At 45.1% G+C, this 27,440-nt stretch overlaps 54 pseudogenes; all 54 read right to left on the bottom strand.

The window, feature by feature from the left end:
* Nucleotides 1–536: 536 nt before the first annotated feature.
* On the bottom strand, nt 537–655 carry LOC140095075 (5S ribosomal RNA; annotated as a pseudogene).
* A 1,771-nt stretch (nt 656–2,426) lies between these two features.
* On the bottom strand, nt 2,427–2,545 carry LOC140089934 (5S ribosomal RNA; annotated as a pseudogene).
* An 825-nt stretch (nt 2,546–3,370) lies between these two features.
* On the bottom strand, nt 3,371–3,489 carry LOC140095486 (5S ribosomal RNA; annotated as a pseudogene).
* Nucleotides 3,490–4,125: 636 nt separating this feature from the next.
* On the bottom strand, nt 4,126–4,244 carry LOC140091764 (5S ribosomal RNA; annotated as a pseudogene).
* A 69-nt stretch (nt 4,245–4,313) lies between these two features.
* On the bottom strand, nt 4,314–4,432 carry LOC140093949 (5S ribosomal RNA; annotated as a pseudogene).
* A 69-nt stretch (nt 4,433–4,501) lies between these two features.
* LOC140094874 (5S ribosomal RNA) lies at nt 4,502–4,620 on the bottom strand (annotated as a pseudogene).
* A 448-nt stretch (nt 4,621–5,068) lies between these two features.
* On the bottom strand, nt 5,069–5,187 carry LOC140083719 (5S ribosomal RNA; annotated as a pseudogene).
* Nucleotides 5,188–5,257: 70 nt separating this feature from the next.
* Nucleotides 5,258–5,376, bottom strand: LOC140088906 (5S ribosomal RNA; annotated as a pseudogene).
* A 259-nt stretch (nt 5,377–5,635) lies between these two features.
* Nucleotides 5,636–5,754, bottom strand: LOC140097686 (5S ribosomal RNA; annotated as a pseudogene).
* Nucleotides 5,755–5,824: 70 nt separating this feature from the next.
* On the bottom strand, nt 5,825–5,943 carry LOC140083717 (5S ribosomal RNA; annotated as a pseudogene).
* An 825-nt stretch (nt 5,944–6,768) lies between these two features.
* LOC140089394 (5S ribosomal RNA) lies at nt 6,769–6,887 on the bottom strand (annotated as a pseudogene).
* A 70-nt stretch (nt 6,888–6,957) lies between these two features.
* On the bottom strand, nt 6,958–7,076 carry LOC140093686 (5S ribosomal RNA; annotated as a pseudogene).
* Nucleotides 7,077–7,713: 637 nt separating this feature from the next.
* On the bottom strand, nt 7,714–7,832 carry LOC140088905 (5S ribosomal RNA; annotated as a pseudogene).
* Nucleotides 7,833–8,279: 447 nt separating this feature from the next.
* On the bottom strand, nt 8,280–8,398 carry LOC140079210 (5S ribosomal RNA; annotated as a pseudogene).
* A 70-nt stretch (nt 8,399–8,468) lies between these two features.
* Nucleotides 8,469–8,587, bottom strand: LOC140086152 (5S ribosomal RNA; annotated as a pseudogene).
* Nucleotides 8,588–9,600: 1,013 nt separating this feature from the next.
* On the bottom strand, nt 9,601–9,719 carry LOC140083716 (5S ribosomal RNA; annotated as a pseudogene).
* Nucleotides 9,720–9,977: 258 nt separating this feature from the next.
* Nucleotides 9,978–10,096, bottom strand: LOC140079208 (5S ribosomal RNA; annotated as a pseudogene).
* A 70-nt stretch (nt 10,097–10,166) lies between these two features.
* Nucleotides 10,167–10,285, bottom strand: LOC140087322 (5S ribosomal RNA; annotated as a pseudogene).
* A 70-nt stretch (nt 10,286–10,355) lies between these two features.
* Nucleotides 10,356–10,474, bottom strand: LOC140095074 (5S ribosomal RNA; annotated as a pseudogene).
* Nucleotides 10,475–10,732: 258 nt separating this feature from the next.
* Nucleotides 10,733–10,851, bottom strand: LOC140079206 (5S ribosomal RNA; annotated as a pseudogene).
* A 70-nt stretch (nt 10,852–10,921) lies between these two features.
* LOC140098244 (5S ribosomal RNA) lies at nt 10,922–11,040 on the bottom strand (annotated as a pseudogene).
* A 259-nt stretch (nt 11,041–11,299) lies between these two features.
* Nucleotides 11,300–11,418, bottom strand: LOC140088903 (5S ribosomal RNA; annotated as a pseudogene).
* Nucleotides 11,419–12,243: 825 nt separating this feature from the next.
* LOC140092115 (5S ribosomal RNA) lies at nt 12,244–12,362 on the bottom strand (annotated as a pseudogene).
* A 258-nt stretch (nt 12,363–12,620) lies between these two features.
* On the bottom strand, nt 12,621–12,739 carry LOC140079205 (5S ribosomal RNA; annotated as a pseudogene).
* A 70-nt stretch (nt 12,740–12,809) lies between these two features.
* LOC140087321 (5S ribosomal RNA) lies at nt 12,810–12,928 on the bottom strand (annotated as a pseudogene).
* Nucleotides 12,929–12,998: 70 nt separating this feature from the next.
* On the bottom strand, nt 12,999–13,117 carry LOC140095073 (5S ribosomal RNA; annotated as a pseudogene).
* Nucleotides 13,118–13,376: 259 nt separating this feature from the next.
* LOC140088902 (5S ribosomal RNA) lies at nt 13,377–13,495 on the bottom strand (annotated as a pseudogene).
* A 70-nt stretch (nt 13,496–13,565) lies between these two features.
* On the bottom strand, nt 13,566–13,684 carry LOC140089167 (5S ribosomal RNA; annotated as a pseudogene).
* A 70-nt stretch (nt 13,685–13,754) lies between these two features.
* LOC140082686 (5S ribosomal RNA) lies at nt 13,755–13,873 on the bottom strand (annotated as a pseudogene).
* Nucleotides 13,874–14,132: 259 nt separating this feature from the next.
* Nucleotides 14,133–14,251, bottom strand: LOC140097874 (5S ribosomal RNA; annotated as a pseudogene).
* Nucleotides 14,252–14,321: 70 nt separating this feature from the next.
* Nucleotides 14,322–14,440, bottom strand: LOC140095724 (5S ribosomal RNA; annotated as a pseudogene).
* A 259-nt stretch (nt 14,441–14,699) lies between these two features.
* LOC140089933 (5S ribosomal RNA) lies at nt 14,700–14,818 on the bottom strand (annotated as a pseudogene).
* A 637-nt stretch (nt 14,819–15,455) lies between these two features.
* LOC140091576 (5S ribosomal RNA) lies at nt 15,456–15,574 on the bottom strand (annotated as a pseudogene).
* A 446-nt stretch (nt 15,575–16,020) lies between these two features.
* Nucleotides 16,021–16,139, bottom strand: LOC140097530 (5S ribosomal RNA; annotated as a pseudogene).
* Nucleotides 16,140–16,587: 448 nt separating this feature from the next.
* On the bottom strand, nt 16,588–16,706 carry LOC140082685 (5S ribosomal RNA; annotated as a pseudogene).
* Nucleotides 16,707–17,721: 1,015 nt separating this feature from the next.
* LOC140092719 (5S ribosomal RNA) lies at nt 17,722–17,840 on the bottom strand (annotated as a pseudogene).
* Nucleotides 17,841–18,288: 448 nt separating this feature from the next.
* On the bottom strand, nt 18,289–18,407 carry LOC140088901 (5S ribosomal RNA; annotated as a pseudogene).
* Nucleotides 18,408–18,854: 447 nt separating this feature from the next.
* LOC140089227 (5S ribosomal RNA) lies at nt 18,855–18,973 on the bottom strand (annotated as a pseudogene).
* A 70-nt stretch (nt 18,974–19,043) lies between these two features.
* Nucleotides 19,044–19,162, bottom strand: LOC140082684 (5S ribosomal RNA; annotated as a pseudogene).
* Nucleotides 19,163–19,799: 637 nt separating this feature from the next.
* LOC140095529 (5S ribosomal RNA) lies at nt 19,800–19,918 on the bottom strand (annotated as a pseudogene).
* Nucleotides 19,919–20,177: 259 nt separating this feature from the next.
* Nucleotides 20,178–20,296, bottom strand: LOC140095561 (5S ribosomal RNA; annotated as a pseudogene).
* Nucleotides 20,297–20,366: 70 nt separating this feature from the next.
* Nucleotides 20,367–20,485, bottom strand: LOC140089201 (5S ribosomal RNA; annotated as a pseudogene).
* A 1,014-nt stretch (nt 20,486–21,499) lies between these two features.
* LOC140083715 (5S ribosomal RNA) lies at nt 21,500–21,618 on the bottom strand (annotated as a pseudogene).
* Nucleotides 21,619–21,877: 259 nt separating this feature from the next.
* LOC140096928 (5S ribosomal RNA) lies at nt 21,878–21,996 on the bottom strand (annotated as a pseudogene).
* Nucleotides 21,997–22,254: 258 nt separating this feature from the next.
* Nucleotides 22,255–22,373, bottom strand: LOC140098687 (5S ribosomal RNA; annotated as a pseudogene).
* A 636-nt stretch (nt 22,374–23,009) lies between these two features.
* Nucleotides 23,010–23,128, bottom strand: LOC140079204 (5S ribosomal RNA; annotated as a pseudogene).
* Nucleotides 23,129–23,198: 70 nt separating this feature from the next.
* LOC140093726 (5S ribosomal RNA) lies at nt 23,199–23,317 on the bottom strand (annotated as a pseudogene).
* Nucleotides 23,318–24,332: 1,015 nt separating this feature from the next.
* LOC140095915 (5S ribosomal RNA) lies at nt 24,333–24,451 on the bottom strand (annotated as a pseudogene).
* Nucleotides 24,452–24,520: 69 nt separating this feature from the next.
* On the bottom strand, nt 24,521–24,639 carry LOC140089598 (5S ribosomal RNA; annotated as a pseudogene).
* Nucleotides 24,640–24,709: 70 nt separating this feature from the next.
* On the bottom strand, nt 24,710–24,828 carry LOC140091118 (5S ribosomal RNA; annotated as a pseudogene).
* A 70-nt stretch (nt 24,829–24,898) lies between these two features.
* Nucleotides 24,899–25,017, bottom strand: LOC140093605 (5S ribosomal RNA; annotated as a pseudogene).
* A 259-nt stretch (nt 25,018–25,276) lies between these two features.
* On the bottom strand, nt 25,277–25,395 carry LOC140089596 (5S ribosomal RNA; annotated as a pseudogene).
* Nucleotides 25,396–26,598: 1,203 nt separating this feature from the next.
* On the bottom strand, nt 26,599–26,717 carry LOC140079203 (5S ribosomal RNA; annotated as a pseudogene).
* Nucleotides 26,718–26,786: 69 nt separating this feature from the next.
* On the bottom strand, nt 26,787–26,905 carry LOC140093725 (5S ribosomal RNA; annotated as a pseudogene).
* Between the last annotated feature and the right edge of the window lie 535 nt (nt 26,906–27,440).

The raw sequence follows: 27,440 nt of genomic DNA, 5'->3' as shown, positions 1-27,440 counted from the left end.
CTCCCATGCTGGTACTTGCCAAGACTTAAGCTGCATCGCTGCTGCGATCTGACAAGAGCACGCACATTCAGCTTAGAATGGCCGTTGACAGCAGCTGTTCAATTTGAACCTTCTTTTACTATCTCATAGAGAAACTAACACATTTTCAAGTTCAAAAAGGTCAACAGAACTTGGGATTCCCAGCCAGTCTCCCATGCTGGTACTTGCCAAGCCTTAAGCTGCATTGCTGCTGCGATCTGACGAGAGCAGGCACATTCAGCTTAGAATGGCCGTTGACAGCAGTTGTTCAATTTGAACCTTCTTTTACTATCTCATAGAGAAACTAACACAATTTTCAGGTTCAAAAAGGTCAACGGAACTTGGGATTCCCAGCCAGTCTCCCATGCTGGTACTTGCCAAGCCTTAAGCTGCATTGCTGCTGCGATCTGACGAGAGCACGCACATTCAGCTTAGAATGGCCGTTGACAGCAGCTGTTCAATTTGAACCTTCTTTTACTATCTCATAGAGAAACTAACACAATTTTCAGGTTCAAAAAGGTCAACAGAACTTGGGATTCCCAGCCAGTCTCCCATGCTGGTACTTGCCAAGTCTTAAGCTGCATCGCTGCTGCGATCTGACAAGAGCAGGCACATTCAGCTTAGAATGGCCGTTGACAGCAGTTGTTCAATTTGAACCTTCTTCTACTATCTCATATAGAAACTAACACAATTTTCAGGTTCAAAAAGGTCACCAGAACTTGGGATTCCAAGCCAGTCTCCCATGCTGGTACTTGCCAAGACTTAAGCTGCATCGCTGCTGCGATCTGACAAGAGCACGCACATTCAGCTTAGAATGGCCGTTGACAGCAGCTGTTCAATTTGAACCTTCTTTTACTATCTCATAGAGAAACTAACACAATTTTCAGGTTCAAAAAGGTCAACGGAACTTGGGATTCCCAGCCAGTCTCCCATGCTGGTACTTGCCAAGCCTTAAGCTGCATTGCTGCTGCGATCTGACAAGAGCAGGCACATTCAGCTTAGAATGGCCGTTGACAGGAGCATTTCAAATTGAACCTTCTTTTACTATCTCATAGAGAAACTAAAACAATTTTCAAGTTCAAAAAGGTCAACAGAACTTGGGATTCCCAGCCAGTCTCCCATGCTGGAACTTGCCAAGCCTTAAGCTGCATCGCTGCTGCGATCTGACAAGAGCACGCACATTCAGCTTAGAATGGCCGTTGACAGCAGCTGTTCAATTTGAACCTTCTTTTACTATCTCATAGAGAAACTAACACAATTTTCAGGTTCAAAAAGGTCAACGGAACTTGGGATTCCCAGCCAGTCTCCCATGCTGGAACTTGCCAAGCCTTAAGCTGCATCGCTGCTGCGATCTGACGAGAGCAGGCACATTCAGCTTAGAATGGCCGTTGACAGCAGCTGTTCAATTTGAACCTTCTTTTGCTATCTCATAGAGAAACTAACACAATTTTCAGGTTCAAAAAGGTCAACGGAACTTGGGATTCCCAGCCAGTCTCCCATGCTGGTACTTGCCAAGCCTTAAGCTGCATTGCTGCTGCGATCTGACGAGAGCAGGCACATTCAGCTTAGAATGGCCATTGACAGCAGTTGTTCAATTTGAACCTTCTTCTACTATCTCATATAGAAACTAACACAATTTTCAGGTTCAAAAAGGTCACCAGAACTTGGGATTCCAAGCCAGTCTCCCATGCTGGTACTTGCCAAGACTTAAGCTGCATCGCTGCTGCGATCTGACAAGAGCACGCACATTCAGCTTAGAATGGCCGTTGACAGCAGCTGTTCAATTTGAAAGTTCTTTTACTATCTCATAGAGAAACTAACACAATTTTCAGGTTCAAAAAGGGCAACGGAACTTGGGATTCCCAGCCAGTCTCCCATGCTGGTACTTGCCAAGCCTTAAGCTGCATTGCTGCTGCGATCTGGCGAGAGCAGGCACATTCAGCTTAGAATGGCCATTGTCAGCAGTGGTTCAATTTGAACCTTCTTCTACTATCTTATATAGAAACTAACACAATTTTCAGGTTCAAAAAGGTCACCAGAACTTGGGATTCCCAGCCAGTCTCCCATGCTGGTACTTGCCAAGCCTTAAGCTGCATTGCTGCTGCGATCTGACGAGAGCAGGCACATTCAGCTTAGAATGGCCATTGACAGCAGTTGTTCAATTTGAACCTTCTTCTACTATCTCATAGAGAAACTAACACAATTTTCAGGTTCAAAAAGGTCACCAGAACTTGGGATTCCCAGCCAGTCTCCCATGCTGGTACTTGCCAAGCCTTAAGCTGCATCGCTGCTGCGATCTGACAAGAGCACACACATTCAGCTTAGAATGGCCGTTGACAGCAGCTGTTCAATTTGAACCTTCTTTTGCTATCTCATAGAGAAACTAACACAATTTTCAGGTTCAAAAAGGTCAACAGAACTTGGGATTCCAAGCCAGTCTCCCATGCTGGTACTTGCCAAGCCTTAAGCTGCATTGCTGCTGCGATCTGACGAGAGCAGGCATATTCAGCTTAGAATGGCCGTTGACAGCAGCTGTTCAATTTGAACCTTCTTTTACTATCTCATAGAGAAACTAACACAATTTTCAGGTTCAAAAAGGTCAACGGAACTTGGGATTCCCAGCCAGTCTCCCATGCTGGTACTTGCCAAGCCTTAAGCTGCATTGCTGCTGCGATCTGACGAGAGCAGGCACATTCAGCTTAGAATGGCCATTGACAGCAGCTGTTCAATTTGAACCTTCTTTTACTATCTCATAGAGAAACTAACACAATTTTCAGGTTCAAAAAGGTCAACGGAACTTGGGATTCCCAGCCAGTCTCCCATGCTGGTACTTGCCAAGCCTTAAGCTGCATCGCTGCTGCGATCTGACAAGAGCACGCACATTCAGCTTAGAATTGCCGTTGACAGCAGCTGTTCAATTTGAACCTTCTTTTACTATCTCATAGAGAAACTAACACATTTTCAGGTTCAAAAAGGTCAACGGAGCTTGGGATTCCCAGCCAGTCTCCCATGCTGGTACTTGCCAAGCCTTAAGCTGCATCGCTGCTACGATCTGAAAAGAGCACACACATTCAGCTTAGAATGGCCGTTGACAGCAGTTGTTCAATTTGAACCTTCTTCTACTATCTCATAGAGAAACTAAAACAATTTTCAGGTTCAAAAAGGTCAACGGAACTTGGGATTCCCAGCCAGTCTCCCATGCTGGTACTTGCCAAGCCTTAAGCTGCATCGCTGCTGCGATCTGACAAGAGCACGCACATTCAGCTTAGAATTGCCGTTGACAGCAGCTTTTCAATTTGAACCTTCTTTTACTATCTCATACAGAAACTAACACAATTTTCAGGTTCAAAAAGGTCAACGGAACTTAGGATTCCCAGCCAGTCTCCCATGCTGGTACTTGCCAAGCCTTAAGCTGCATTGCTGCTGCGATCTGACGAGAGCAGGCAAATTCAGCTTAGAATGGCCATTGACAGCAGTTGTTCAATTTGAACCTTCTTCTACTATCTCATATAGAAACTAACACAATTTTCAGGTTCAAAATGGTCACCAGAACTTGGGATTCCCAGCCAGTCTCCCATGCTGGTACTTGCCAAGCCTTAAGCTGCATCGCTGCTGCGATCTGACAAGAGCACGCACATTCAGCTTAGAATGGCCGTTGACAGCAGCTGTTCAATTTGAACCTTCTTTTACTATCTCATAGAGAAACTAACACAATTTTCAGGTTCAAAAAGGGCAACGGAACTTGGGATTCCCAGCCAGTCTCCCATGCTGGTACTTGCCAAGCCTTAAGCTGCATTGCTGCTGCGATCTGGCGAGAGCAGGCACATTCAGCTTAGAATGGCCATTGACAGCAGTTGTTCAATTTGAACCTTCTTCTACTATCTTATATAGAAACTAACACAATGTTCAGGTTCAAAAAGGTCACCAGAACTTGGGATTCCAAGCCAGTCTCCCATGCTGGTACTTGCCAAGCCTTAAGCTGCATTGCTGCTGCAATCTGACAAGAGCAGGAACATTCAACTTAGAATGGCCGTTGACAGCAGCTGTTCAATTTGAACCTTCTTTTGCTATCTCATAGAGAAACTAACACATTTTCAGGTTCAAAAAGGTCAACAGAACTTGGGATTCCCAGCCAGTCTCCCATGCTGGTACTTGCCAAGCCTTAAGCTGCATTGCTGCTGCGATCTGACGAGAGCAGGCACATTCAGCTTAGAATGGACGTTGACAGCAGCTGTTCAATTTGAACCTTCTTTTACTATCTCATAGAGAAACTAACACATTTTCTGGTTCAAAAAGGTCAACGGAACTTGGAATTCCCAGCCAGTCTCCCATGCTGGTACTTGCCAAGCCTTAAGATGCATTGCTGCTGCGATCTGACGAGAGCAGGCAAATTCAGCTTAGAATGGCCGTTGACAGCAGCTGTTCAATTTGAACCTTCTTTTACTATCTCATAGAGAAACTAACACATTTTCAGGTTCAAAAAGGTCAACAGAACTTGGGATTCCCAGCCAGTCTCCCATGCTGGTACTTGCCAAGCCTTAAGCTGCATTGCTGCTGCAATCTGACGAGAGCAGGCACATTCAGCTTAGAATTGCCGTTGACAGCAGCTGTTCAATTTGAACCTTCTTTTACTATCTCATAGAGAAACTAACACAATTTTCAGGTTCAAAAAGGTCAACAGAACTTGGGATTCCCAGCCAGTCTCCCATGCTGGTACTTGCCAAGCCTTAAGCTGCATCGCTGCTGCGATCTGAAAAGAGCACACACATTCAGCTTAGAATGGCCGTTGACAGCAGTTGTTCAATTTGAACCTTCTTCTACTATCTCATAGAGAAACTAACACAATTTTCAGGTTCAAAAAGGTCACCAGAACTTGGGATTCCCAGCCAGACTCCCATGCTGGTACTTGCCAAGCCTTAAGCTGCATCGCTGCTGCGATCTGACAAGAGCACGCACATTCAGCTTAGAATTGCCGTTGACAGCAGCTTTTCAATTTGAACCTTCTTTTACTATCTCATACAGAAACTAACACACTTTTCAGGTTCAAAAAGGTCAACAGAACTTGGGATTCCCAGCCAGTCTCCCATGCTGGTACTTGCCAAGCCTTAAGCTGCATTGCTGCTGCGATCTGACGAGAGCAGGCACATTCAGCTTAGAATGGCCATTGACAGCAGCTGTTCAATTTGAACCTTCTTTTACTATCTCATAGAGAAACTAACACAATTTTCAGGTTCAAAAAGGTCAACGGAACTTGGGATTCCCAGCCAGTCTCCCATGCTGGTACTTGCCAAGCCTTAAGCTGCATTGCTGCTGCGATCTGACAAGAGCAGGCACATTCAGCTTAGAATGGCCGTTGACAGCAGCATTTCAAATTGAACCTTCTTTTACTATCTCATAGAGAAACTAAAACAATTTTCAAGTTCAAAGAGGTCAACAGAACTTGGGATTCCCAGCCAGTCTCCCATGCTGGAACTTGCCAAGCCTTAAGCTGCATCGCTGCTGCGATCTGACAAGAGCACGCACATTCAGCTTAGAATGGCCGTTGACAGCAGCTGTTCAATTTGAACCTTCTTTTACTATCTCATAGAGAAACTAACACAATTTTCAGGTTCAAAAAGGTCAACGGAACTTGGGATTCCCAGCCAGTCTCCCATGCTGGAACTTGCCAAGCCTTAAGCTGCATCGCTACTGCGATCTGACAAGAGCAGGCACATTCAGCTTAGAATGGCCGTTGACAGCAGCTGTTCAATTTGAACCTTCTTTTGCTATCTCATAGAGAAACTAACACAATTTTCAGGTTCAAAAAGGTCAACAGAACTTGGGATTCCCAGCCAGTCTCCCATGCTGGTACTTGCCAAGCCTTAAGCTGCATTGCTGCTGCGATCTGACGAGAGCAGGCACATTCAGCTTAGAATGGCCATTGACAGCAGTTGATCAATTTGAACCTTCTTCTACTATCTCATATAGAAACTAACACAATTTTCAGGTTCAAAAAGGTCACCAGAACTTGGGATTCCAAGCCAGTCTCCCATGCTGGTACTTGCCAAGACTTAAGCTGCATCGCTGCTGCGATCTGACAAGAGCACGCACATTCAGCTTAGAATGGCCGTTGACAGCAGCTGTTCAATTTGAAAGTTCTTTTACTATCTCATAGAGAAACTAACACAATTTTCAGGTTCAAAAAGGGCAACGGAACTTGGGATTCCCAGCCAGTCTCCCATGCTGGTACTTGCCAAGCCTTAAGCTGCATTGCTGCTGCGATCTGGCGAGAGCAGGCACATTCAGCTTAGAATGGCCATTGTCAGCAGTGGTTCAATTTGAACCTTCTTCTACTATCTTATATAGAAACTAACACAATTTTCAGGTTCAAAAAGGTCACCAGAACTTGGGATTCCAAGCCAGTCTCCCATGCTGGTACTTGCCAAGCCTTAAGCTGCATTGCTGCTGCAATCTGACAAGAGCAGGCACATTCAGCTTAGAATGGCCGTTGACAGCAGCTGCTCAATTTGAACCTTCTTTTGCTATCTCATAGAGAAACTAACACAATTTTCAGGTTCAAAAAGGTCACCAGAACTCGGGATTCCAAGCCAGTCTCCCATGCTGGTACTTGCCAAGCCTTAAGCTGCATCGCTGCTGCGATCTGACAAGAGCACGCACATTCAGCTTAGAATGGCCGTTGACAGCAGCTGTTCAATTTGAACCTTCTTTTACTATCTCATAGAGAAACTAACACATTTTCAGGTTCAAAAAGGTTAACAGAACTTGGGATTCCCAGCCAGTCTCCCATGCTGGTACTTGCCAAGCCTTAAGCTGCATTGCTGCTGCGATCTGACGAGAGCAGGCACATTCAGCTTAGAATGGCCGTTGACAGCAGCTGTTCAATTTGAACCTTCTTTTACTATCTCATAGAGAAACTAACACAATTTTCAGGTTCAAAAAGGTCAACGGAACTTGGGATTCCCAGCCAGTCTCCCATGCTGGTACTTGCCAAGCCTTAAGCTGCATTGCTGCTGCGATCTGACGAGAGCAGGCACATTCAGCTTCGAATGGCCATTGACAGCAGTTGTTCAATTTGAACCTTCTTCTACTATCTCATATAGAAACTAACACAATTTTCAGGTTCAAAAAGGTCACCAGAACTTGGGATTCCAAGCCAGTCTCCCATGCTGGTACTTGCGAAGCCTTAAGCTGCATCGCTGCTGCGATCTGAAAAGAGCACGCACATTCAGCTTAGAATGGCCGTTGACAGCAGCTGTTCAATTTGAACCTTCTTTTACTATCTCATAGAGAAACTAACACAATTTTAAGGTTCAAAAAGGTCAACAGAACTTGGGATTCCCAGCCAGTCTCCCATGCTGGTACTTGCCAAGCCTTAAGCTGCATCGCTGCTGCGATCTGACAAGAGCACACACATTCAGCTTAGAATGGCCGATGACAGCAGTTGTTCAATTTGAACCTTCTTCTACTATCTCATAGAGAAACTAACACAATTTTCAGGTACAAAAAAGTCACCAGAACTTGGGATTCCCAGCCAGTCTCCCATGCTGGTACTTGCCAAGCCTTAAGCTGCATCGCTGCTGCGATCTGACAAGAGCACGCACATTCAGCTTAGAATGGCCGTTGACAGCAGCTGTTCAATTTGAACCTTCTTTTACTATCTCATAGAGAAACTAACACAATTTTCAGGTTCAAAAAGGTCAACGGAACTTGGGATTCCCAGCCAGTCTCCCATGCTGGTACTTGCCAAGCCTTAAGCTGCATTGCTGCTGCGATCTGACAAGAGCAGGCACATTCAGCTTAGAATGGCCGTTGACAGCAGCATTTCAAATTGAACCTTCTTTTACTATCTCATAGAGAAACTAAAACAATTTTCAAGTTCAAAAAGGTCAACAGAACTTGGGATTCCCAGCCAGTCTCCCATGCTGGAACTTGCCAAGCCTTAAGCTGCATCGCTGCTGCGATCTGACAAGAGCACGCACATTCAGCTTAGAAAGGCCGTTGACAGCAGCTGTTCAATTTGAACCTTCTTTTACTATCTCATAGAGAAACTAACAAAATTTTCAGGTTCAAAAAGGTCACCAGAACTTGGGATTCCAAGCCAGTCTCCCATGCTGGTACTTGCCAAGCCTTAAGCTGCATCGCTGCTGCGATCTGACAAGAGCACGCACATTCAGCTTAGAATGGCCGTTGACAGCAGCTGTTCAATTTGAACCTTCTTTTACTATCTCATAGAGAAACTAACACATTTTCAGGTTCAAAAAGGTCAACAGAACTTGGGATTCCCAGCCAGTCTCCCATGCTGGTACTTGCCAAGCCTTAAGCTGCATTGCTGCTGCGATCTGACGAGAGCAGGCACATTCAGCTTAGAATGGCCGTTGACAGCAGCTGTTCAATTTGAACCTTCTTTTACTATCTCATAGAGAAACTAACACAATTTTCAGGTTCAAAAAGGTCAACGGAACTTGGGATTCCCAGCCAGTCTCCCATGCTGGTACTTGCCAAGCCTTAAGCTGCATTGCTGCAGCGATCTGACGAGAGCAGGCACATTCAGCTTAGAATGGCCGTTGACAGCAGCTGTTCAATTTGAACCTTCTTTTACTATCTCATAGAGAAACTAACACAATTTTCAGGTTCAAAAAAGTCACCAGAACTTGGGATTCCCAGCCAGTCTCCCATGCTGGTACTTGCCAAGCCTTAAGCTGCATTGCTGCTGCGATCTGACAAGAGCAGGCACATTCAGCTTAGAATGGCCGTTGACAGCAGCATTTCAAATTGTACCTTCTTTTACTATCTCATAGAGAAACCAAAACAATTTTCAAGTTCAAAAACGTCAACAGAACTTGGGATTCCCAGCCAGTCTCCCATGCTGGAACTTGCCAAGCCTTAAGCTGCATCGCTGCTGCGATCTGACAAGAGCACGCACATTCAGCTTAGAATGGCCGTTGACAGCAGCTGTTCAATTTGAACCTTCTTTTACTATCTCATAGAGAAACTAACACAATTTTCAGGTTCAAAAGGGCAACGGAACTTGGGATTCCCAGCCAGTCTCCCATGCTGGTACTTGCCAAGCCTTAAGCTGCATTGCTGCTGCGATCTGGCGAGAGCAGGCACATTCAGCTTAGAATAGCCATTGACAGCAGTTGTTCAATTTGAACCTTCTTCTACTATCTTATATAGAAACTAACACAATTTTCAGGTTCAAAAAGGTCACCAGAACTTGGGATTCCAAGCCAGTCTCCCATGCTGGTACTTGCCAAGCCTTAAGCTGCATTGCTGCTGCAATCTGACAAGAGCAGGCACATTCAGCTTAGAATGGCCGTTGACAGCAGCTGTTCAATTTGAACCTTCTTTTGCTATCTCATAGAGAAACTAACACAATTTTCAGGTTCAAAAAGGTCACCAGAACTTGGGATTCCAAGCCAGTCTCCCATGCTGGTACTTGCCAAGTCTTAAGCTGCATCGCTGCTGCAATCTGACAAGAGCACGCACATTCAGCTTAGAATGGCCGTTGACAGCAGCTGTTCAATTTGAACCTTCTTTTACTATCTCATAGAGAAACTAACACATTTTCAGGTTCAAAAAGGTCAACAGAACTTGGGATTCCCAGCCAGTCTCCCATGCTGGTACTTGCCAAGCCTTAAGCTGCATTGCTGCTGCGATCTGACGAGAGCAGGCACATTCAGCTTAGAATGGCCATTGACAGCAGTTGTTCAATTTGAACCTTCTTCTACTATCTCATATAGAAACTAACACAATTTTCAGGTTCAAAAAGGTCACCAGAACTTGGGATTCCAAGCCAGTCTCCCATGCTGGTACTTGCCAAGACTTAAGCTGCATCGCTGCTGCGATCTGACAAGAGCACGCACATTCAGCTTAGAATGGCCGTTGACAGCAGCTGTTCAATTTGAACCTTCTTTTACTATCTCATAGAGAAACTAACACATTTTCAAGTTCAAAAAGGTCAACAGAACTTGGGATTCCCAGCCAGTCTCCCATGCTGGTACTTGCCAAGCCTTAAGCTGCATTGCTGCTGCGATCTGACGAGAGCAGGCACATTCAGCTTAGAATGGCCGTTGACAGCAGTTGTTCAATTTGAACCTTCTTTTACTATCTCATAGAGAAACTAACACAATTTTCAGGTTCAAAAAGGTCAACGGAACTTGGGATTCCCAGCCAGTCTCCCATGCTGGTACTTGCCAAGCCTTAAGCTGCATTGCTGCTGCGATCTGACGAGAGCACGCACATTCAGCTTAGAATGGCCGTTGACAGCAGCTGTTCAATTTGAACCTTCTTTTACTATCTCATAGAGAAACTAACACAATTTTCAGGTTCAAAAAGGTCAACAGAACTTGGGATTCCCAGCCAGTCTCCCATGCTGGTACTTGCCAAGTCTTAAGCTGCATCGCTGCTGCGATCTGACAAGAGCAGGCACATTCAGCTTAGAATGGCCGTTGACAGCAGTTGTTCAATTTGAACCTTCTTCTACTATCTCATATAGAAACTAACACAATTTTCAGGTTCAAAAAGGTCACCAGAACTTGGGATTCCAAGCCAGTCTCCCATGCTGGTACTTGCCAAGACTTAAGCTGCATCGCTGCTGCGATCTGACAAGAGCACGCACATTCAGCTTAGAATGGCCGTTGACAGCAGCTGTTCAATTTGAACCTTCTTTTACTATCTCATAGAGAAACTAACACATTTTCAGGTTCAAAAAGGTCAACAGAACTTGGGATTCCCAGCCAGTCTCCCATGCTGGTACTTGCCAAGCCTTAAGCTGCATTGCTGCTGCGATCTGACGAGAGCAGGCACATTCAGCTTAGAATGGCCGTTGACAGCAGCTGTTCAATTTGAACCTTCTTTTACTATCTCATAGAGAAACTAACACAATTTTCAGGTTCAAAAAGGTCACCAGAACTTGGGATTCCCAGCCAGTCTCCCATGCTGGTACTTGCCAAGCCTTAAGCTGCATTGCTGCAGCGATCTGACGAGAGCAGGCACATTCAGCTTAGAATGGCCGTTGACAGCAGCTGTTCAATTTGAACCTTCTTTTACTATCTCATAGAGAAACTAACACAATTTTCAGGTTCAAAAAAGTCACCAGAACTTGGGATTCCCAGCCAGTCTCCCATGCTGGTACTTGCCAAGCCTTAAGCTGCATCGCTGCTGCGATCTGACAAGAGCACGCACATTCAGCTTAGAATGGCCATTGACAGCAGCTGTTCAATTTGAACCTTCTTTTACTATCTCATAGAGAAACTAACACAATTTTCAGGTTCAAAAAGGTCAACGGAACTTGGGATTCCCAGCCAGTCTCCCATGCTGGTACTTGCCAAGCCTTAAGCTGCATTGCTGCTGCGATCTGACAAGAGCAGGCACATTCAGCTTAGAATGGCCGTTGACAGCAGCATTTCAAATTGAACCTTCTTTTACTATCTCATAGAGAAACCAAAACAATTTTCAAGTTCAAAAACGTCAACAGAACTTGGGATTCCCAGCCAGTCTCCCATGCTGGAACTTGCCAAGCCTTAAGCTGCATCGCTGCTGCGATCTGACAAGAGCACGCACATTCAGCTTAGAATGGCCGTTGACAGCAGCTGTTCAATTTGAACCTTCTTTTACTATCTCATAGAGAAACTAACACAATTTTCAGGTTCAAAAAGGGCAACGGAACTTGGGATTCCCAGCCAGTCTCCCATGCTGGTACTTGCCAAGCCTTAAGCTGCATTGCTGCTGCGATCTGGCGAGAGCAGGCACATTCAGCTTAGAATAGCCATTGACTGCAGTTGTTCAATTTGAACCTTCTTCTACTATCTTATATAGAAACTAACACAATTTTCAGGTTCAAAAAGGTCACCAGAACTTGGGATTCCAAGCCAGTCTCCCATGCTGGTACTTGCCAAGCCTTAAGCTGCATTGCTGCTGCAATCTGACAAGAGCAGGCACATTCAGCTTAGAATGGCCGTTGACAGCAGCTGTTCAATTTGAACCTTCTTTTGCTATCTCATAGAGAAACTAACACAATTTTCAGGTTCAAAAAGGTCACCAGAACTTGGGATTCCAAGCCAGTCTCCCATGCTGGTACTTGCCAAGTCTTAAGCTGCATCGCTGCTGCAATCTGACAAGATCACGCACATTCAGCTTAGAATGGCCGTTGACAGCAGCTGTTCAATTTGAACCTTCTTTTACTATCTCATAGAGAAACTAACACATTTTCAGGTTCAAAAAGGTCAACAGAACATGGGATTCCCAGCCAGTCTCCCATGCTGGTACTTGCCAAGCCTTAAGCTGCATTGCTGCTGCGATCTGACGAGAGCAGGCACATTCAGCTTAGAATGGCCATTGACAGCAGTTGTTCAATTTGAACCTTCTTCTACTATCTCATATAGAAACTAACACAATTTTCAGGTTCAAAAAGGTCACCAGAACTTGGGATTCCAAGCCAGTCTCCCATGCTGGTACTTGCCAAGACTTAAGCTGCATCGCTGCTGCGATCTGACAAGAGCACGCACATTCAGCTTAGAATGGCCGTTGACAGCAGCTGTTCAATTTGAACCTTCTTTTACTATCTCATAGAGAAACTAACACATTTTCAAGTTCAAAAAGGTCAACAGAACTTGGGATTCCCAGCCAGTCTCCCATGCTGGTACTTGCCAAGCCTTAAGCTGCATTGCTGCTGCGATCTGACGAGAGCAGGCACATTCAGCTTAGAATGGCCGTTGACAGCAGTTGTTCAATTTGAACCTTCTTTTACTATCTCATAGAGAAACTAACACAATTTTCAGGTTCAAAAAGGTCAACGGAACTTGGGATTCCCAGCCAGTCTCCCATGCTGGTACTTGCCAAGCCTTAAGCTGCATTGCTGCTGCGATCTGACGAGAGCACGCACATTCAGCTTAGAATGGCCGTTGACAGCAGCTGTTCAATTTGAACCTTCTTTTACTATCTCATAGAGAAACTAACACAATTTTCAGGTTCAAAAAGGTCAACAGAACTTGGGATTCCCAGCCAGTCTCCCATGCTGGTACTTGCCAAGTCTTAAGCTGCATCGCTGCTGCGATCTGACAAGAGCAGGCACATTCAGCTTAGAATGGCCGTTGACAGCAGTTGTTCAATTTGAACCTTCTTCTACTATCTCATATAGAAACTAACACAATTTTCAGGTTCAAAAAGGTCACCAGAACTTGGGATTCCAAGCCAGTCTCCCATGCTGGTACTTGCCAAGACTTAAGCTGCATCGCTGCTGCGATCTGACAAGAGCACGCACATTCAGCTTAGAATGGCCGTTGACAGCAGCTGTTCAATTTGAACCTTCTTTTACTATCTCATAGAGAAACTAACACAATTTTCAGGTTCAAAAAGGTCAACGGAACTTGGGATTCCCAGCCAGTCTCCCATGCTGGTACTTGCCAAGCCTTAAGCTGCATTGCTGCTGCGATCTGACAAGAGCAGGCACATTCAGCTTAGAATGGCCGTTGACAGGAGCATTTCAAATTGAACCTTCTTTTACTATCTCATAGAGAAACTAAAACAATTTTCAAGTTCAAAAAGGTCAACGGAACTTGGGATTCCCAGCCAGTCTCCCATGCTGGAACTTGCCAAGCCTTAAGCTGCATCGCTGCTGCGATCTGACGAGAGCAGGCACATTCAGCTTAGAATGGCCGTTGACAGCAGCTGTTCAATTTGAACCTTCTTTTGCTATCTCATAGAGAAACTAACACAATTTTCAGGTTCAAAAAGGTCAACGGAACTTGGGATTCCCAGCCAGTCTCCCATGCTGGTACTTGCCAAGCCTTAAGCTGCATTGCTGCTGCGATCTGACGAGAGCAGGCACATTCAGCTTAGAATGGCCATTGACAGCAGTTGTTCAATTTGAACCTTCTTCTACTATCTCATATAGAAACTAACACAATTTTCAGGTTCAAAAAGGTCACCAGAACTTGGGATTCCAAGCCAGTCTCCCATGCTGGTACTTGCCAAGACTTAAGCTGCATCGCTGCTGCGATCTGACAAGAGCACGCACATTCAGCTTAGAATGGCCGTTGACAGCAGCTGTTCAATTTGAAAGTTCTTTTACTATCTCATAGAGAAACTAACACAATTTTCAGGTTCAAAAAGGGCAACGGAACTTGGGATTCCCAGCCAGTCTCCCATGCTGGTACTTGCCAAGCCTTAAGCTGCATTGCTGCTGCGATCTGGCGAGAGCAGGCACATTCAGCTTAGAATGGCCATTGTCAGCAGTGGTTCAATTTGAACCTTCTTCTACTATCTTATATAGAAACTAACACAATTTTCAGGTTCAAAAAGGTCACCAGAACTTGGGATTCCCAGCCAGTCTCCCATGCTGGTACTTGCCAAGCCTTAAGCTGCATTGCTGCTGCGATCTGACGAGAGCAGGCACATTCAGCTTAGAATGGCCATTGACAGCAGTTGTTCAATTTGAACCTTCTTCTACTATCTCATAGAGAAACTAACACAATTTTCAGGTTCAAAAAGGTCACCAGAACTTGGGATTCCCAGCCAGTCTCCCATGCTGGTACTTGCCAAGCCTTAAGCTGCATCGCTGCTGCGATCTGACAAGAGCACACACATTCAGCTTAGAATGGCCGTTGACAGCAGCTGTTCAATTTGAACCTTCTTTTGCTATCTCATAGAGAAACTAACACAATTTTCAGGTTCAAAAAGGTCAACAGAACTTGGGATTCCAAGCCAGTCTCCCATGCTGGTACTTGCCAAGCCTTAAGCTGCATTGCTGCTGCGATCTGACGAGAGCAGGCATATTCAGCTTAGAATGGCCGTTGACAGCAGCTGTTCAATTTGAACCTTCTTTTACTATCTCATAGAGAAACTAACACAATTTTCAGGTTCAAAAAGGTCACCAGAACTTGGGATTCCAAGCCAGTCTCCCATGCTGGTACTTGCCAAGCCTTAAGCTGCATCGCTGCTGCGATCTGACAAGAGCACGCACATTCAGCTTAGAATGGCCGTTGACAGCAGCTGTTCAATTTGAACCTTCTTTTACTATCTCATAGAGAAACTAACACAATTTTCAGGTTCAAAAAGGTCACCAGAACTTGGGATTCCCAGCCAGTCTCCCATGCTGGTACTTGCCAAGCCTTAAGCTGCATCGCTGCTGCGATCTGACAAGAGCACACACATTCAGCTTAGAATGGCCGTTGACAGCAGCTGTTCAATTTGAACCTTCTTTTGCTATCTCATAGAGAAACTAACACAATTTTCAGGTTCAAAAAGGTCACCAGAACTTGGGATTCCAAGCCAGTCTCCCATGCTGGTACTTGCCAAGGCTTAAGCTGCATTGCTGCTGCGATCTGACGAGAGCAGGCATATTCAGCTTAGAATGGCCGTTGACAGCAGCTGTTCAATTTGAACCTTCTTTTACTATCTCATAGAGAAACTAACACAATTTTCAGGTTCAAAAAGGTCAACGGAACTTGGGATTCCCAGCCAGTCTCCCATGCTGGTACTTGCCAAGCCTTAAGCTGCATTGCTGCTGCGATCTGACGAGAGCAGGCACATTCAGCTTAGAATGGCCGTTGACAGCAGCTGTTCAATTTGAACCTTCTTTTACTATCTCATAGAGAAACTAACACATTTTCAGGTTCAAAAAGGTCAACAGAACTTGGGATTCCCAGCCAGTCTCCCATGCTGGTACTTGCCAAGCCTTAAGCTGCATTGCTGCTGTAATCTGACGAGAGCAGGCACATTCAGCTTAGAATTGCCGTTGACAGCAGCTGTTCAATTTGAACCTTCTTTTACTATCTCATAGAGAAACTAACACAATTTTCAGGTTCAAAAAGGTCAACGGAACTTGGAATTCCCAGCCAGTCTCCCATGCTGGTATTTGCCAAGCCTTAAGTTGCATTGCTGCTGCGATCTGACGAGAGCAGGCAAATTCAGCTTAGAATGGCCGTTGACAGCAGCTGTTCAATTTGAACCTTCTTTTACTATCTCATAGAGAAACTAACACATTTTCAGGTTCAAAAAGGTCAACAGAACTTGAGATTCCCAGCCAGTCTCCCATGCTGGTACTTGCCAAGCCTTAAGCTGCATTGCTGCTGCAATCTGACGAGAGCAGGCACATTCAGCTTAGAATTGCCGTTGACAGCAGCTGTTCAATTTGAACCTTCTTTTACTATCTCATAGAGAAACTAACACAATTTTAAGGTTCAAAAAGGTCAACAGAACTTGGGATTCCCAGCCAGTCTCCCATGCTGGTACTTGCCAAGCCTTAAGCTGCATCGCTGCTGCGATCTGAAAAGAGCACACACATTCAGCTTAGAATGGCCGTTGACAGCAGTTGTTCAATTTGAACCTTCTTCTACTATCTCATAGAGAAACTAACACAATTTTCAGGTTCAAAAAGGTCACCAGAACTTGGGATTCCCAGCCAGTCTCCCATGCTGGTACTTGCCAAGCCTTAAGCTGCATTGCTGCTGCGATCTGACAAGAGCACGCACATTCAGCTTAGAATGGCCGTTGACAGCAGCTGTTCAATTTGAACCTTCTTTTACTATCTCATAGAGAAACAAACACAATTTTCAGGTTCAAAAAGGTCAACGGAACTTGGGATTCCCAGCCAGTCTCCCATGCTGGTACTTGCCAAGCCTTAAGCTGCATTGCTGCTGCGATCTGACGAGAGCAGGCACATTCAGCTTAGAATGGCCATTGACAGCAGTTGTTCAATTTGAACCTTCTTCTACTATCTCATATAGAAACTAACACAATTTTCAGGTTCAAAAAGGTCACCAGAACTTGGGATTCCAAGCCAGTCTCCCATGCTGGTACTTGCCAAGCCTTAAGCTGCATCGCTGCTGCGATCTGACAAGAGCACGCACATTCAGCTTAGAATGGCCGTTGACAGCAGCTGTTCAATTTGAACCTTCTTTTACTATCTCATAGAGAGACTAACACAATTTTCAGGTTCAAAAAGGGCAACGGAACTTGGGATTCCCAGCCAGTCTCCCATGCTGGTACTTGCCTAGCCTTAAGCTGCATTGCTGCTGCGATCTGGCGAGAGCAGGCACATTCAGCTTAAAATGGCCATTGACAGCAGTTGTTCAATTTGAACCTTTTTCTACTATCTTATATAGAAACTAACACAATTTTCAGGTTCAAAAAGGTAAACAGAACTTGGGATTCCCAGCCAGTCTCCCATGCTGGAACTTGCCAAGCCTTAAGCTGCATCGCTGCTGCGATCTGACAAGAGCACGCACATTCAGCTTAGAATGGCCGTTGACAGCAGCTGTTCAATTTGAACCTTCTTTTACTATCTCATAGAGAAACTAACACAATTTTCAGGTTCAAAAAGGTCACCAGAACTCGGGATTCCAAGACAGTCTCCCATGCTGGTACTTGCCAAGCCTTAAGCTGCATCGCTGCTGCGATCTGACAAGAGCACGCACATTCAGCTTAGAATGGCCGTTGACAGCAGCTGTTCAATTTGAACCTTCTTTTGCTATCTCATAGAGAAACTAACACAATTTTCAGGTTCAAAAGGGTCAACGGAACTTGGGATTCCCAGCCAGTCTCCCATGCTGGTACTTGCCAAGCCTTAAGCTGCATTGCTGTTGCAACCTGACGAGAGCAGGCACATTCAGCTTAGAATTGCCGTTGACAGCAGCTATTCAATTTGAACCTTCTTTTACTATCTCATAGAGAAACTAACACAATTTTCAGGTTCAAAAAGGTCAACGGAACTTGGGATTCCCAGCCAGTCTCCCATGCTGGTACTTGCCAAGCCTTAAGCTGCATTGCTGCTGCGATCTGACAAGAGCAGGCACATTCAGCTTAGAATGGCCATTGACAGCAGCTGTTGAATTTGAACCTTCTTTTGCTATCTCATAGAGAAACTAACACAATTTTCAGGTTCAAAAAGGTCACCAGAACTTGGGATTCCAAGCCAGTCTCCCATGCTGGTACTTGCCAAGCCTTAAGCTGCATCGATGCTGCGATCTGACAAGAGCACGCACATTAAGCTTAGAATGGCCGTTGACAGCAGCTGTTCAATTTGAACCTTCTTTTGCTATCTCATAGAGAAACTAACACAATTTTCAGGTTCAAAAAGGTCACCAGAACTTGGGATTCCCAGCCAGTCTCCCATGCTGGTACTTGCCAAGCCTTAAGCTGCATCGCTGCTGCGATCTGACAAGAGCACGCACATTCAGCTTAGAATGGCCGTTGACAGCAGCTGTTCAATTTGAACCTTCTTTTACTATCTCATAGAGAAACTAACACAATTTTCAGGTTCAAAAAGGTCAACGGAACTTGGGATTCCCAGCCAGTCTCCCATGCTGGTACTTGCCAAGCCTTAAGCTGCATTGCTGCTGCGATCTGACAAGAGCAGGCACATTCAGCTTAGAATGGCCGTTGACAGCAGCATTTCAAATTGAACCTTCTTTTACTATCTCATAGAGAAACCAAAACAATTTTCAAGTTCAAAAACGTCAACAGAACTTGGGATTCCCAGCCAGTCTCCCATGCTGGAACTTGCCAAGCCTTAAGCTGCATCGCTGCTGCGATCTGACAAGAGCACGCACATTCAGCTTAGAATGGCCGTTGACAGCAGTTGTTCAATTTAAACCTTCTTTTGCTATCTCATAGAGAAACTAACACAATTTTCAGGTTCAAAAAGGTCAACAGAACTTGGGATTCCAAGCCAGTCTCCCATGCTGGTACTTGCCAAGCCTTAAGCTGCATCGCTGCTGTGATCTGACAAGAGCACGCACATTCAGCTTAGAATGGCCGTTGACAGCAGCTGTTCAATTTGAACCTTCTTTTACTATCTCATAGAGAAACTAACACATTTTCAGGTTCAAAAAGGTCAACAGAACTTGGGATTCCCAGCCAGTCTCCCATGCTGGTACTTGCCAAGCCTTAAGCTGCATTGCTGCTACGATCTGACGAGAGCAGGCACATTCAGCTTAGAATGGCCGTTGACAGCAGCTGTTCAATTTGAACCTTCTTTTACTATCTCATAGAGAAACTAACACAATTTTCAGGTTCAAAAAGGTCAACGGAACTTGGGATTCCCAGCCAGTCTCCCATGCTGGTACTTGCCAAGCCTTAAGCTGCATTGCTGCTGCGATCTGACGAGAGCAGGCACATTCAGCTTAGAATGGCCATTGACAGCAGTTGTTCAATTTGAACCTTCTTCTACTATCTCATATAGAAACTAACACAATTTTCAGGTTCAAAAAGGTCACCAGAACTTGGGATTCCAAGCCAGTCTCCCATGCTGGTACTTGCCAAGCCTTAAGCTGCATCGCTGCTGCGATCTGACAAGAGCACGCACATTCAGCTTAGAATGGCCGTTGACAGCAGCTGTTCAATTTGAACCTTCTTTTACTATCTCATAGAGAAACTAACACAATTTTCAGGTTCAAAAAGGTCAACAGAACTTGGGATTCCCAGCCAGTCTCCCATGCTGGTACTTGCCAAGCCTTAAGCTGCATCGCTGCTGCGATCTGACAAGAGCACACACATTCAGCTTAGAATGGCCGTTGACAGCAGTTGTTCAATTTGAACCTTCTTCTACTATCTCATAGAGAAACTAACACAGTTTTCAGGTTCAAAAAAGTCACCAGAACTTGGGATTCCCAGCCAGTCTCCCATGCTGGTACTTGCCAAGCCTTAAGCTGCATCGCTGCTGCGATCTGACGAGAGCACGCACATTCAGCTTAGAATGGCCGTTGACAGCAGCTGTTCAATTTGAACCTTCTTTTACTATCTCATAGAGAAACTAACACAATTTTCAGGTTCAAAAAGGTCAACGGAACATGGGATTCCCAGCCAGTCTCCCATGCTGGTACTTGCCAAGCCTTAAGCTGCATTGCTGCTGCGATCTGACAAGAGCAGGCACATTCAGCTTAGAATGGCCGTTGACAGCAGCATTTCAAATTGAACCTTCTTTTACTATCTCATAGAGAAACTAAAACAATTTTCAAGTTCAAAAAGGTCAACAGAACTTGGGATTCCCAGCCAGTCTCCCATGCTGGAACTTGCCAAGCCTTAAGCTGCATCGCTGCTGCGATCTGACAAGAGCACGCACATTCAGCTTAGAATGGCTGTTGACAGCAGCTGTTCAATTTGAACCTTCTTTTACTATCTCATAGAGAAACTAACACAATTTTCAGGTTCATAAAGGTCAACAGAACTTGGGATTCCCAGCCAGTCTCCCATGCTGGTACTTGCCAAGCCTTAAGCTGCATTGCTGCTTCGATCTGACGAGAGCAGGCACATTCAGCTTAGAATGGCCGTTGACAGCAGCTGTTCAATTTGAACCTTCTTTTGCTATCTCATAGAGAAACTAACACAATTTTCAGGTTCAAAAAGGTCAACGGAACTTGGGATTCCCAGCCAGTCTCCCATGCTGGTACTTGCCAAGCCTTAAGCTGCATTGCTGCTGCGATCTGACGAGAGCAGGCACATTCAGCTTAGAATGGCCATTGAAAGCAGTTGTTCAATTTGAACCTTCTTCTACTATCTCATATAGAAACTAACACAATTTTCAGGTTCAAAAAGGTCACCAGAACTTAGCATTCCAAGCCAGTCTCCCATGCTGGTACTTGCCAAGCCTTAAGCTGCATCGCTGCTGCGATCTGACAAGAGCACGCACATTCAGCTTAGAATGGCCGTTGACAGCAGCTGTTCAATTTGAAAGTTCTTTTACTATCTCATAGAGAAACTAACACAATTTTCAGGTTCAAAAAGGGCAACGGAACTTGGGATTCCCAGCCAGTCTCCCATGCTGGTACTTGCCAAGCCTTAAGCTGCATTGCTGCTGCGATCTGGCTAGAGCAGGCACATTCAGCTTAGAATGGCCATTGACAGCAGTTGTTCAATTTGAACCTTCTTCTACTATCTTATATAGAAACTAACAAAATTTTCAGGTTCAAAAAGGTCACCAGAACTTGGGATTCCAAGCCAGTCTCCCATGCTGGTACTTGCCAAGCCTTAAGCTGCATTGCTGCTGCAATCTGACAACAGCAGGCACATTCAGCTTAGAATGGCCGTTGACAGCAGCTGTTCAATTTGAACCTTCTTTTGCTATCTCATAGAGAAACTAACACAATTTTCAGGTTCAAAAAGGTCACCAGAACTTGGGATTCCAAGCCAGTCTCCCATGCTGGTACTTGCCAAGCCTTAAGCTGCATCGCTGCTGCGATCTGACAAGAGCACGCACATTCAGCTTAGAATGGCCGTTGACAGCAGCTGTTCAATTTGAACCTTCTTTTACTATCTCATAGAGAAACTAACACATTTTCAGGTTCAAAAAGGTCAAGAGAACTTGGGATTCCCAGCCAGTCTCCCATGCTGGTACTTGCCAAGCCTTAAGCTGCATTGCTGCTGCGATCTGACGAGAGCAGGCACATTCAGCTTAAAATGGCCGTTGACAGCAGCTGTTCAATTTGAACCTTCTTTTACTATCTCATAGAGAAACTAACACAATTTTCAGGTTCAAAAAGGTCAACAGAACTTGGGATTCCCAGCCAGTCTCCCATGCTGGTACTTGCCAAGCCTTAAGCTGCATTGCTGCTGCGATCTGACGAGAGCAGGCACATTCAGCTTAGAATGGCCATTGACAGCAGTTGTTCAATTTGAACCTTCTTCTACTATCTCATATAGAAACTAACACAATTTTCAGGTTCAAAAAGGTCACCAGAACTTGGGATTCCAAGCCAGTCTCCCATGCTGGTACTTGCCAAGCCTTAAGCTGCATCGCTGCTGCGATCTGACAAGAGCACGCACATTCAGCTTAGAATGGCCGTTGACAGCAGCTGTTCAATTTGAACCTTCTTTTACTATCTCATAGAGAAACTAACACAATTTTCAGGTTCAAAAAGGGCAACGGAACTTGGGATTCCCAGCCAGTCTCCCATGCTGGTACTTGCCAAGCCTTAAGCTGCATTGCTGCTGCGATCTGGCGAGAGCAGGCACATTCAGCTTAGAATGGCCATTGACAGCAGTTGTTCAATTTGAACCTTCTTCTACTATCTTATATAGAAACTAACACAATTTTCAGGTTCAAAAAGGTCACCAGAACTTGGGATTCCCAGCCAGTCTCCCATGCTGGTACTTGCCAAGCCTTAAGCTGCATTGCTGCTGCGATCTGGCGAGAGCAAGCACATTCAGCTTAGAATGGCCATTGACAGCAGTTGTTCAATTTGAACCTTCTTCTACTATCTTATATAGAAACTAACACATTTTCAGGTTCAAAAAGGTCAACGGAACTTGGAATTCCCAGCCAGTCTCCCATGCTGGTACTTGCCAAGCCTTAAGTTGCATTGCTGCTGCGATCTGGCGAGAGCAGGCACATTCAGCTTAGAATTGCCGTTGACAGCAGCTGTTCAATTTGAACCTTCTTTTACTATCTCATAGAGAAACTAACACAATTTTCAGGTTCAAAAAGGTCAACAGAACTTGGGATTCCCAGCCAGTCTCCCATGCTGGTACTTGCCAAGCCTTAAGCTGCATCGCTGCTGCGATCTGAAAAGAGCACACACATTCAGCTTAGAATGGCCGTTGACAGCAGTTGTTCAATTTGAACCTTCTTCTACTATCTCATAGAGAAACTAACACAATTTTCAGGTTCAAAAAGGTCACCAGAACTTGGGATTCCCAGCCAGTCTCCCATGCTGGTACTTGCCAAGCTTTAAGCTGCATCGCTGCTGCGATCTGAGAAGAGCACGCACATTCAGCTTAGAATTGCCGTTGACAGCAGCTTTTCAATTTGAACCTTCTTTTACTATCTCATACAGAAACTAACACAATTTTCAGGTTCAAAAAGGTCAACGGAACTTGGGATTCCCAGCCAGTCTCCCATGCTGGTACTTGCCAATCCTTAAGCTGCATCGCTGCTGCGATCTGACAAGAGCACGCACATTCAGCTTAGAATGGCCGTTGACAGCAGCTGTTCAATTTGAACCTTCTTTTACTATCTCATAGAGAAACTAACACATTTTCAGGTTCAAAAAGGTCAACAGAACTTGGGATTCCCAGCCAGTCTCCCATGCTGGTACTTGCCAAGCCTTAAGCTGCATTGCTGCTGCGATCTGACGAGAGCAGGCACATTCAGCTTAGAATGGCCGTTGACAGCAGCTGTCCAATTTGAACCTTCTTTTACTATCTCATAGAGAAACTAACACAATTTTCAGGTTCAAAAAGGTCAACGGAACTTGGGATTCCCAGCCAGTCTCCCATGCTGGTACTTGCCAAGCCTTAAACTGCATTGCTGCTGCGATCTGACAAGAGCAGGCACATTCAGCTTAGAATGGCCGTTGACAGCAGCATTTCAAATTGAACCTTCTTTTACTATCTCATAGAGAAACCAAAACAATTTTCAAGTTCAAAAATATCAACAGAACTTGGGATTCCCAGCCAGTCTCCCATGCTGGTACTTGCCAAGCCTTAAGCTGCATCGCTGCTGCGATCTGACAAGAGCACACACATTCAGCTTAGAATGGCCGTTGACAGCAGCTGTTCAATTTGAACCTTCTTTTACTATCTTATAGAGAAACTAACACAATTTTCAGGTTCAAAAAGGGCAACGGAACTTGGGATTCCCAGCCAGTCTCCCATGCTGGTACTTGCCAAGCCTTAAGCTGCATTGCTGCTGCTATCTGGCGAGAGCAGGCACATTCAGCTTAGAATGGCCATTGACAGCAGTTGTTCAATTTGAACCTTCTTCTACTATCTTATATAGAAACTAACACAATTTTCAGGTTCAAAAAGGTCACCAGAACTTGGGATTCCAAGCCAGTCTCCCATGCTAGTACTTGCCAAGCCTTAAGCTGCATTGCTGCTGCAATCTGACAAGAGCAGGCACATTCAGCTTAGAATGGCCGTTGACAGCAGCTGTTCAATTTGAACCTTCTTTTGCTATCTCATAGAGAAACTAACACAATTTTCAGGTTCAAAAAGGTCACCAGAACTTGGGATTCCAAGCCAGTCTCCCATGCTGGTACTTGCCAAGCCTTAAGCTGCATCGCTGCTGCGATCTGACAAGAGCACGCACATTCAGCTTAGAATGGCCGTTGACAGCAGCTGTTCAATTTGAACCTTCTTTTACTATCTCATAGAGAAACTAACACAATTTTCAGGTTCAAAAAGGGCAACGGAACTTGGGATTCCCAGCCAGTCTCCCATGCTGGTACTTGCCAAGCCTTATGCTGCATTGCTGCTGCGATCTGGCGAGAGCAGGCACATTCAGCTTAGAATGGCCGTTGACAGCAGTTGTTCAATTTGAACCTTCTTCTACTATCTTATATAGAAACTAACACAATTTTCAGGTTCAAAACGGTCAACGGAACTTGGGATTCCCAGCCAGTCTCCCATGCTGGTACTTGCCAAGCCTTAAGCTGCATCGCTGCTGCGATCTGACAAGAGCACGCACATTCAGCTTAGAATGGCCGTTGACAGCAGCTGTTCAATTTGAACCTTCTTTTACTATCTCATAGAGAAACTAACACATTTTCAGGTTCAAAAAGGTCAACAGAACTTGGGATTCCCAGCCAGTCTCCCATGCTGGTACTTGCCAAGCCTTAAGCTGCATTGCTGCTGCAATCTGACGAGAGCAGGCACATTCAGCTTAGAATGGCCGTTGACAGCAGCTGTTCAATTTGAACCTTCTTTTACTATCTCATAGAGAAACTAACACAATTTTCAGGTTCAAAAAGGTCAACGGAACTTGGGATTCCCAGCCAGTCTCCCATGCTGGTACTTGCCAAGCCTTAAACTGCATTGCTGCTGCGATCTGACGAGAGCAGGCACATTCAGCTTAAAATGGCCGTTGACAGCAGCTGTTCAATTTGAACCTTCTTTTACTATCTCATAGAGAAACTAACACAATTTTCAGGTTCAAAACGGTCAACGGAACTTGGGATTCCCAGCCAGTCTCCCATGCTGGTACTTGCCAAGCCTTAAGCTGCATTGCTGCTGCAATCTGACGAGAGCAGGCACATTCAGCTTAGAATTGCCGTTGACAGCAGCTGTTCAATTTGAACCTTTTTTTACTATCTCATAGAGAAACTAACACAATTTTCAGGTTCAAAAAGGTCAACAGAACTTGGGATTCCCAGCCAGTCTCCCATGCTGGTACTTGCCAAGCCTTAAGCTGCATCGCTGCTGCGATCTGAAAAGAGCACACACATTCAGCTTAGAATGGCCGTTGACAGCAGTTGTTCAATTTGAACCTTCTTCTACTATCTCATAGAGAAACTAACACAATTTTCAGGTTCAAAAAGGTCAACAGAACTTGGGATTCCCAGCCAGTCTCCCATGCTGGTACTTGCCAAGCCTTAAGCTGCATTGCTGCTGCAATCTGACGAGAGCAGGCACATTCAGCTTAGAATGGCCGTTGACAGCAGCTGTTCAATTTGAACCTTCTTTTGCTATCTCATAGAGAAACTAACACAATTTTCAGGTTCAAAAAGGTCACCAGAACTTGGGATTCCAAGCCAGTCTCCCATGCTGGTACTTGCCAAGCCTTAAGCTGCATCGCTGCTGCGATCTGACAAGAGCACGCACATTCAGCTTAGAATGGCCGTTGACAGCAGCTGCTCAATTTGAACCTTCTTTTACTATCTCATAGAGAAACTAACACAATTTTCAGGTTCAAAAAGGGCAACGGAAATTGGGATTCCCAGCCAGTCTCCCATGCAGATACTTGCCAAGCCTTAAGCTGCATTGCTGCTGCGATCTGGCGAGAGCAGGCACATTCAGCTTAGAATGGCCATTGACAGCAGTTGTTCAATTTGAACCTTCTTCTACTATCTTATATAGAAACTAACACAATTTTCAGGTTCAAAAAGGTCACCAGAACTTGGGATTCCAAGCCAGTCTCCCATGCTGGTACTTGCCAAGCCTTAAGCTGCATTGCTGCTGCAATCTGACAAGAGCAGGCACATTCAGCTTAGAATGGCCGTTGACAGCAGCTGTTCAATTTGAACCTTCTTTTGCTATCTCATAGAGAAACTAACACAATTTTCAGGTTCAAAAAGGTCACCAGAACTTGGGATTCCAAGCCAGTCTCCCATGCTGGTACTTGCCAAGCCTTAAGCTGCATCGCTGCTGCGATCTGACAAGAGCACGCACATTCAGCTTAGAATGGCCGTTGACAGCAGCTGTTCAATTTGAACCTTCTTTTACTATCTCATAGAGAAACTAACACAATTTTCAGGTTCAAAAAGGGCAACGGAACTTGGGATTCCCAGCCAGTCTCCCATGCTGGTACTTGCCAAGCCTTATGCTGCATTGCTGCTGATATCTGGCGAGAGCAGGCACATTCAGCTTAGAATGGCCGTTGACAGCAGTTGTTCAATTTGAACCTTCTTCAACTATCTTATATAGAAACTAACACAATTTTCAGGTTCAAAAAGGTCACCAGAACTTGGGAATCCCAGCCAGTCTCCCATGCTGGTACTTGCCAAGCCTTAAGCTGCATCGCTGCTGCGATCTGAGAAGAGCACGCACATTCAGCTTAGAATTGCCGTTGACAGCAGCTTTTCAATTTGAACCTTCTTTTACTATCTCATACAGAAACTAACACATTTTCAGGTTCAAAAAGGTCAACAGAACTTGGGATTCCCAGCCAGTCTCCCATGCTGGTACTTGCCAAGCCTTAAGCTGCATTGCTGCTGCGATCTGACGAGAGCAGGCACATTCAGCTTAGAATGGCCGTTGACAGCAGCTGTTCAATTTGAACCTTCTTTTACTATCTCATAGAGAAACTAACACATTTTCAGGTTCAAAAAGGTCAACGGAACTTGGGATTCCCAGCCAGTCTCCCATGCTGGTACTTGCCAAGCCTTAAACTGCATTGCTGCTGCGATCTGACAAGAGCAGGCACATTCAGCTTAGAATGGCCGTTGACAGCAGCATTTCAAATTGAACCTTCTTTTACTATCTCATAGAGAAACCAAAACAATTTTCAAGTTCAAAAACATCAACAGAACTTGGGATTCCCAGCCAGTCTCCCATGCTGGTACTTGCCAAGCCTTAAGCTGCATCGCTGCTGCGATCTGACAAGAGCACACACATTCAGCTTAGAATGGCCGTTGACAGCAGCTGTTCAATTTGAACCTTCTTTTACTATCTCATAGAGAAACTAACACAATTTTCAGGTTCAAAAAGGGCAACGGAACTTGGGATTCCCAGCCAGTCTCCCATGCTGGTACTTGCCAAGCCTTAAGCTGCATTGCTGCTGCTATCTGGCGAGAGCAGGCACATTCAGCTTAGAATGGCCATTGACAGCAGTTGTTCAATTTGAACCTTCTTCTACTATCTTATATAGAAACTAACACAATTTTCAGGTTCAAAAAGGTCACCAGAACTTGGGATTCCAAGCCAATCTCCCATGCTGGTACTTGCCAAGCCTTAAGCTGCATTGCTGCTGCAATCTGACAAGA

This window comes from Engystomops pustulosus, chromosome 9 (assembly GCF_040894005.1).
Source record: "Engystomops pustulosus chromosome 9, aEngPut4.maternal, whole genome shotgun sequence".
Taxonomy (NCBI): Eukaryota; Metazoa; Chordata; class Amphibia; order Anura; family Leptodactylidae; genus Engystomops; species Engystomops pustulosus.
The sequence above is the reverse complement of the archived record's forward strand: the minus strand, read 5'-3'. Positions and strand labels throughout refer to the sequence as shown.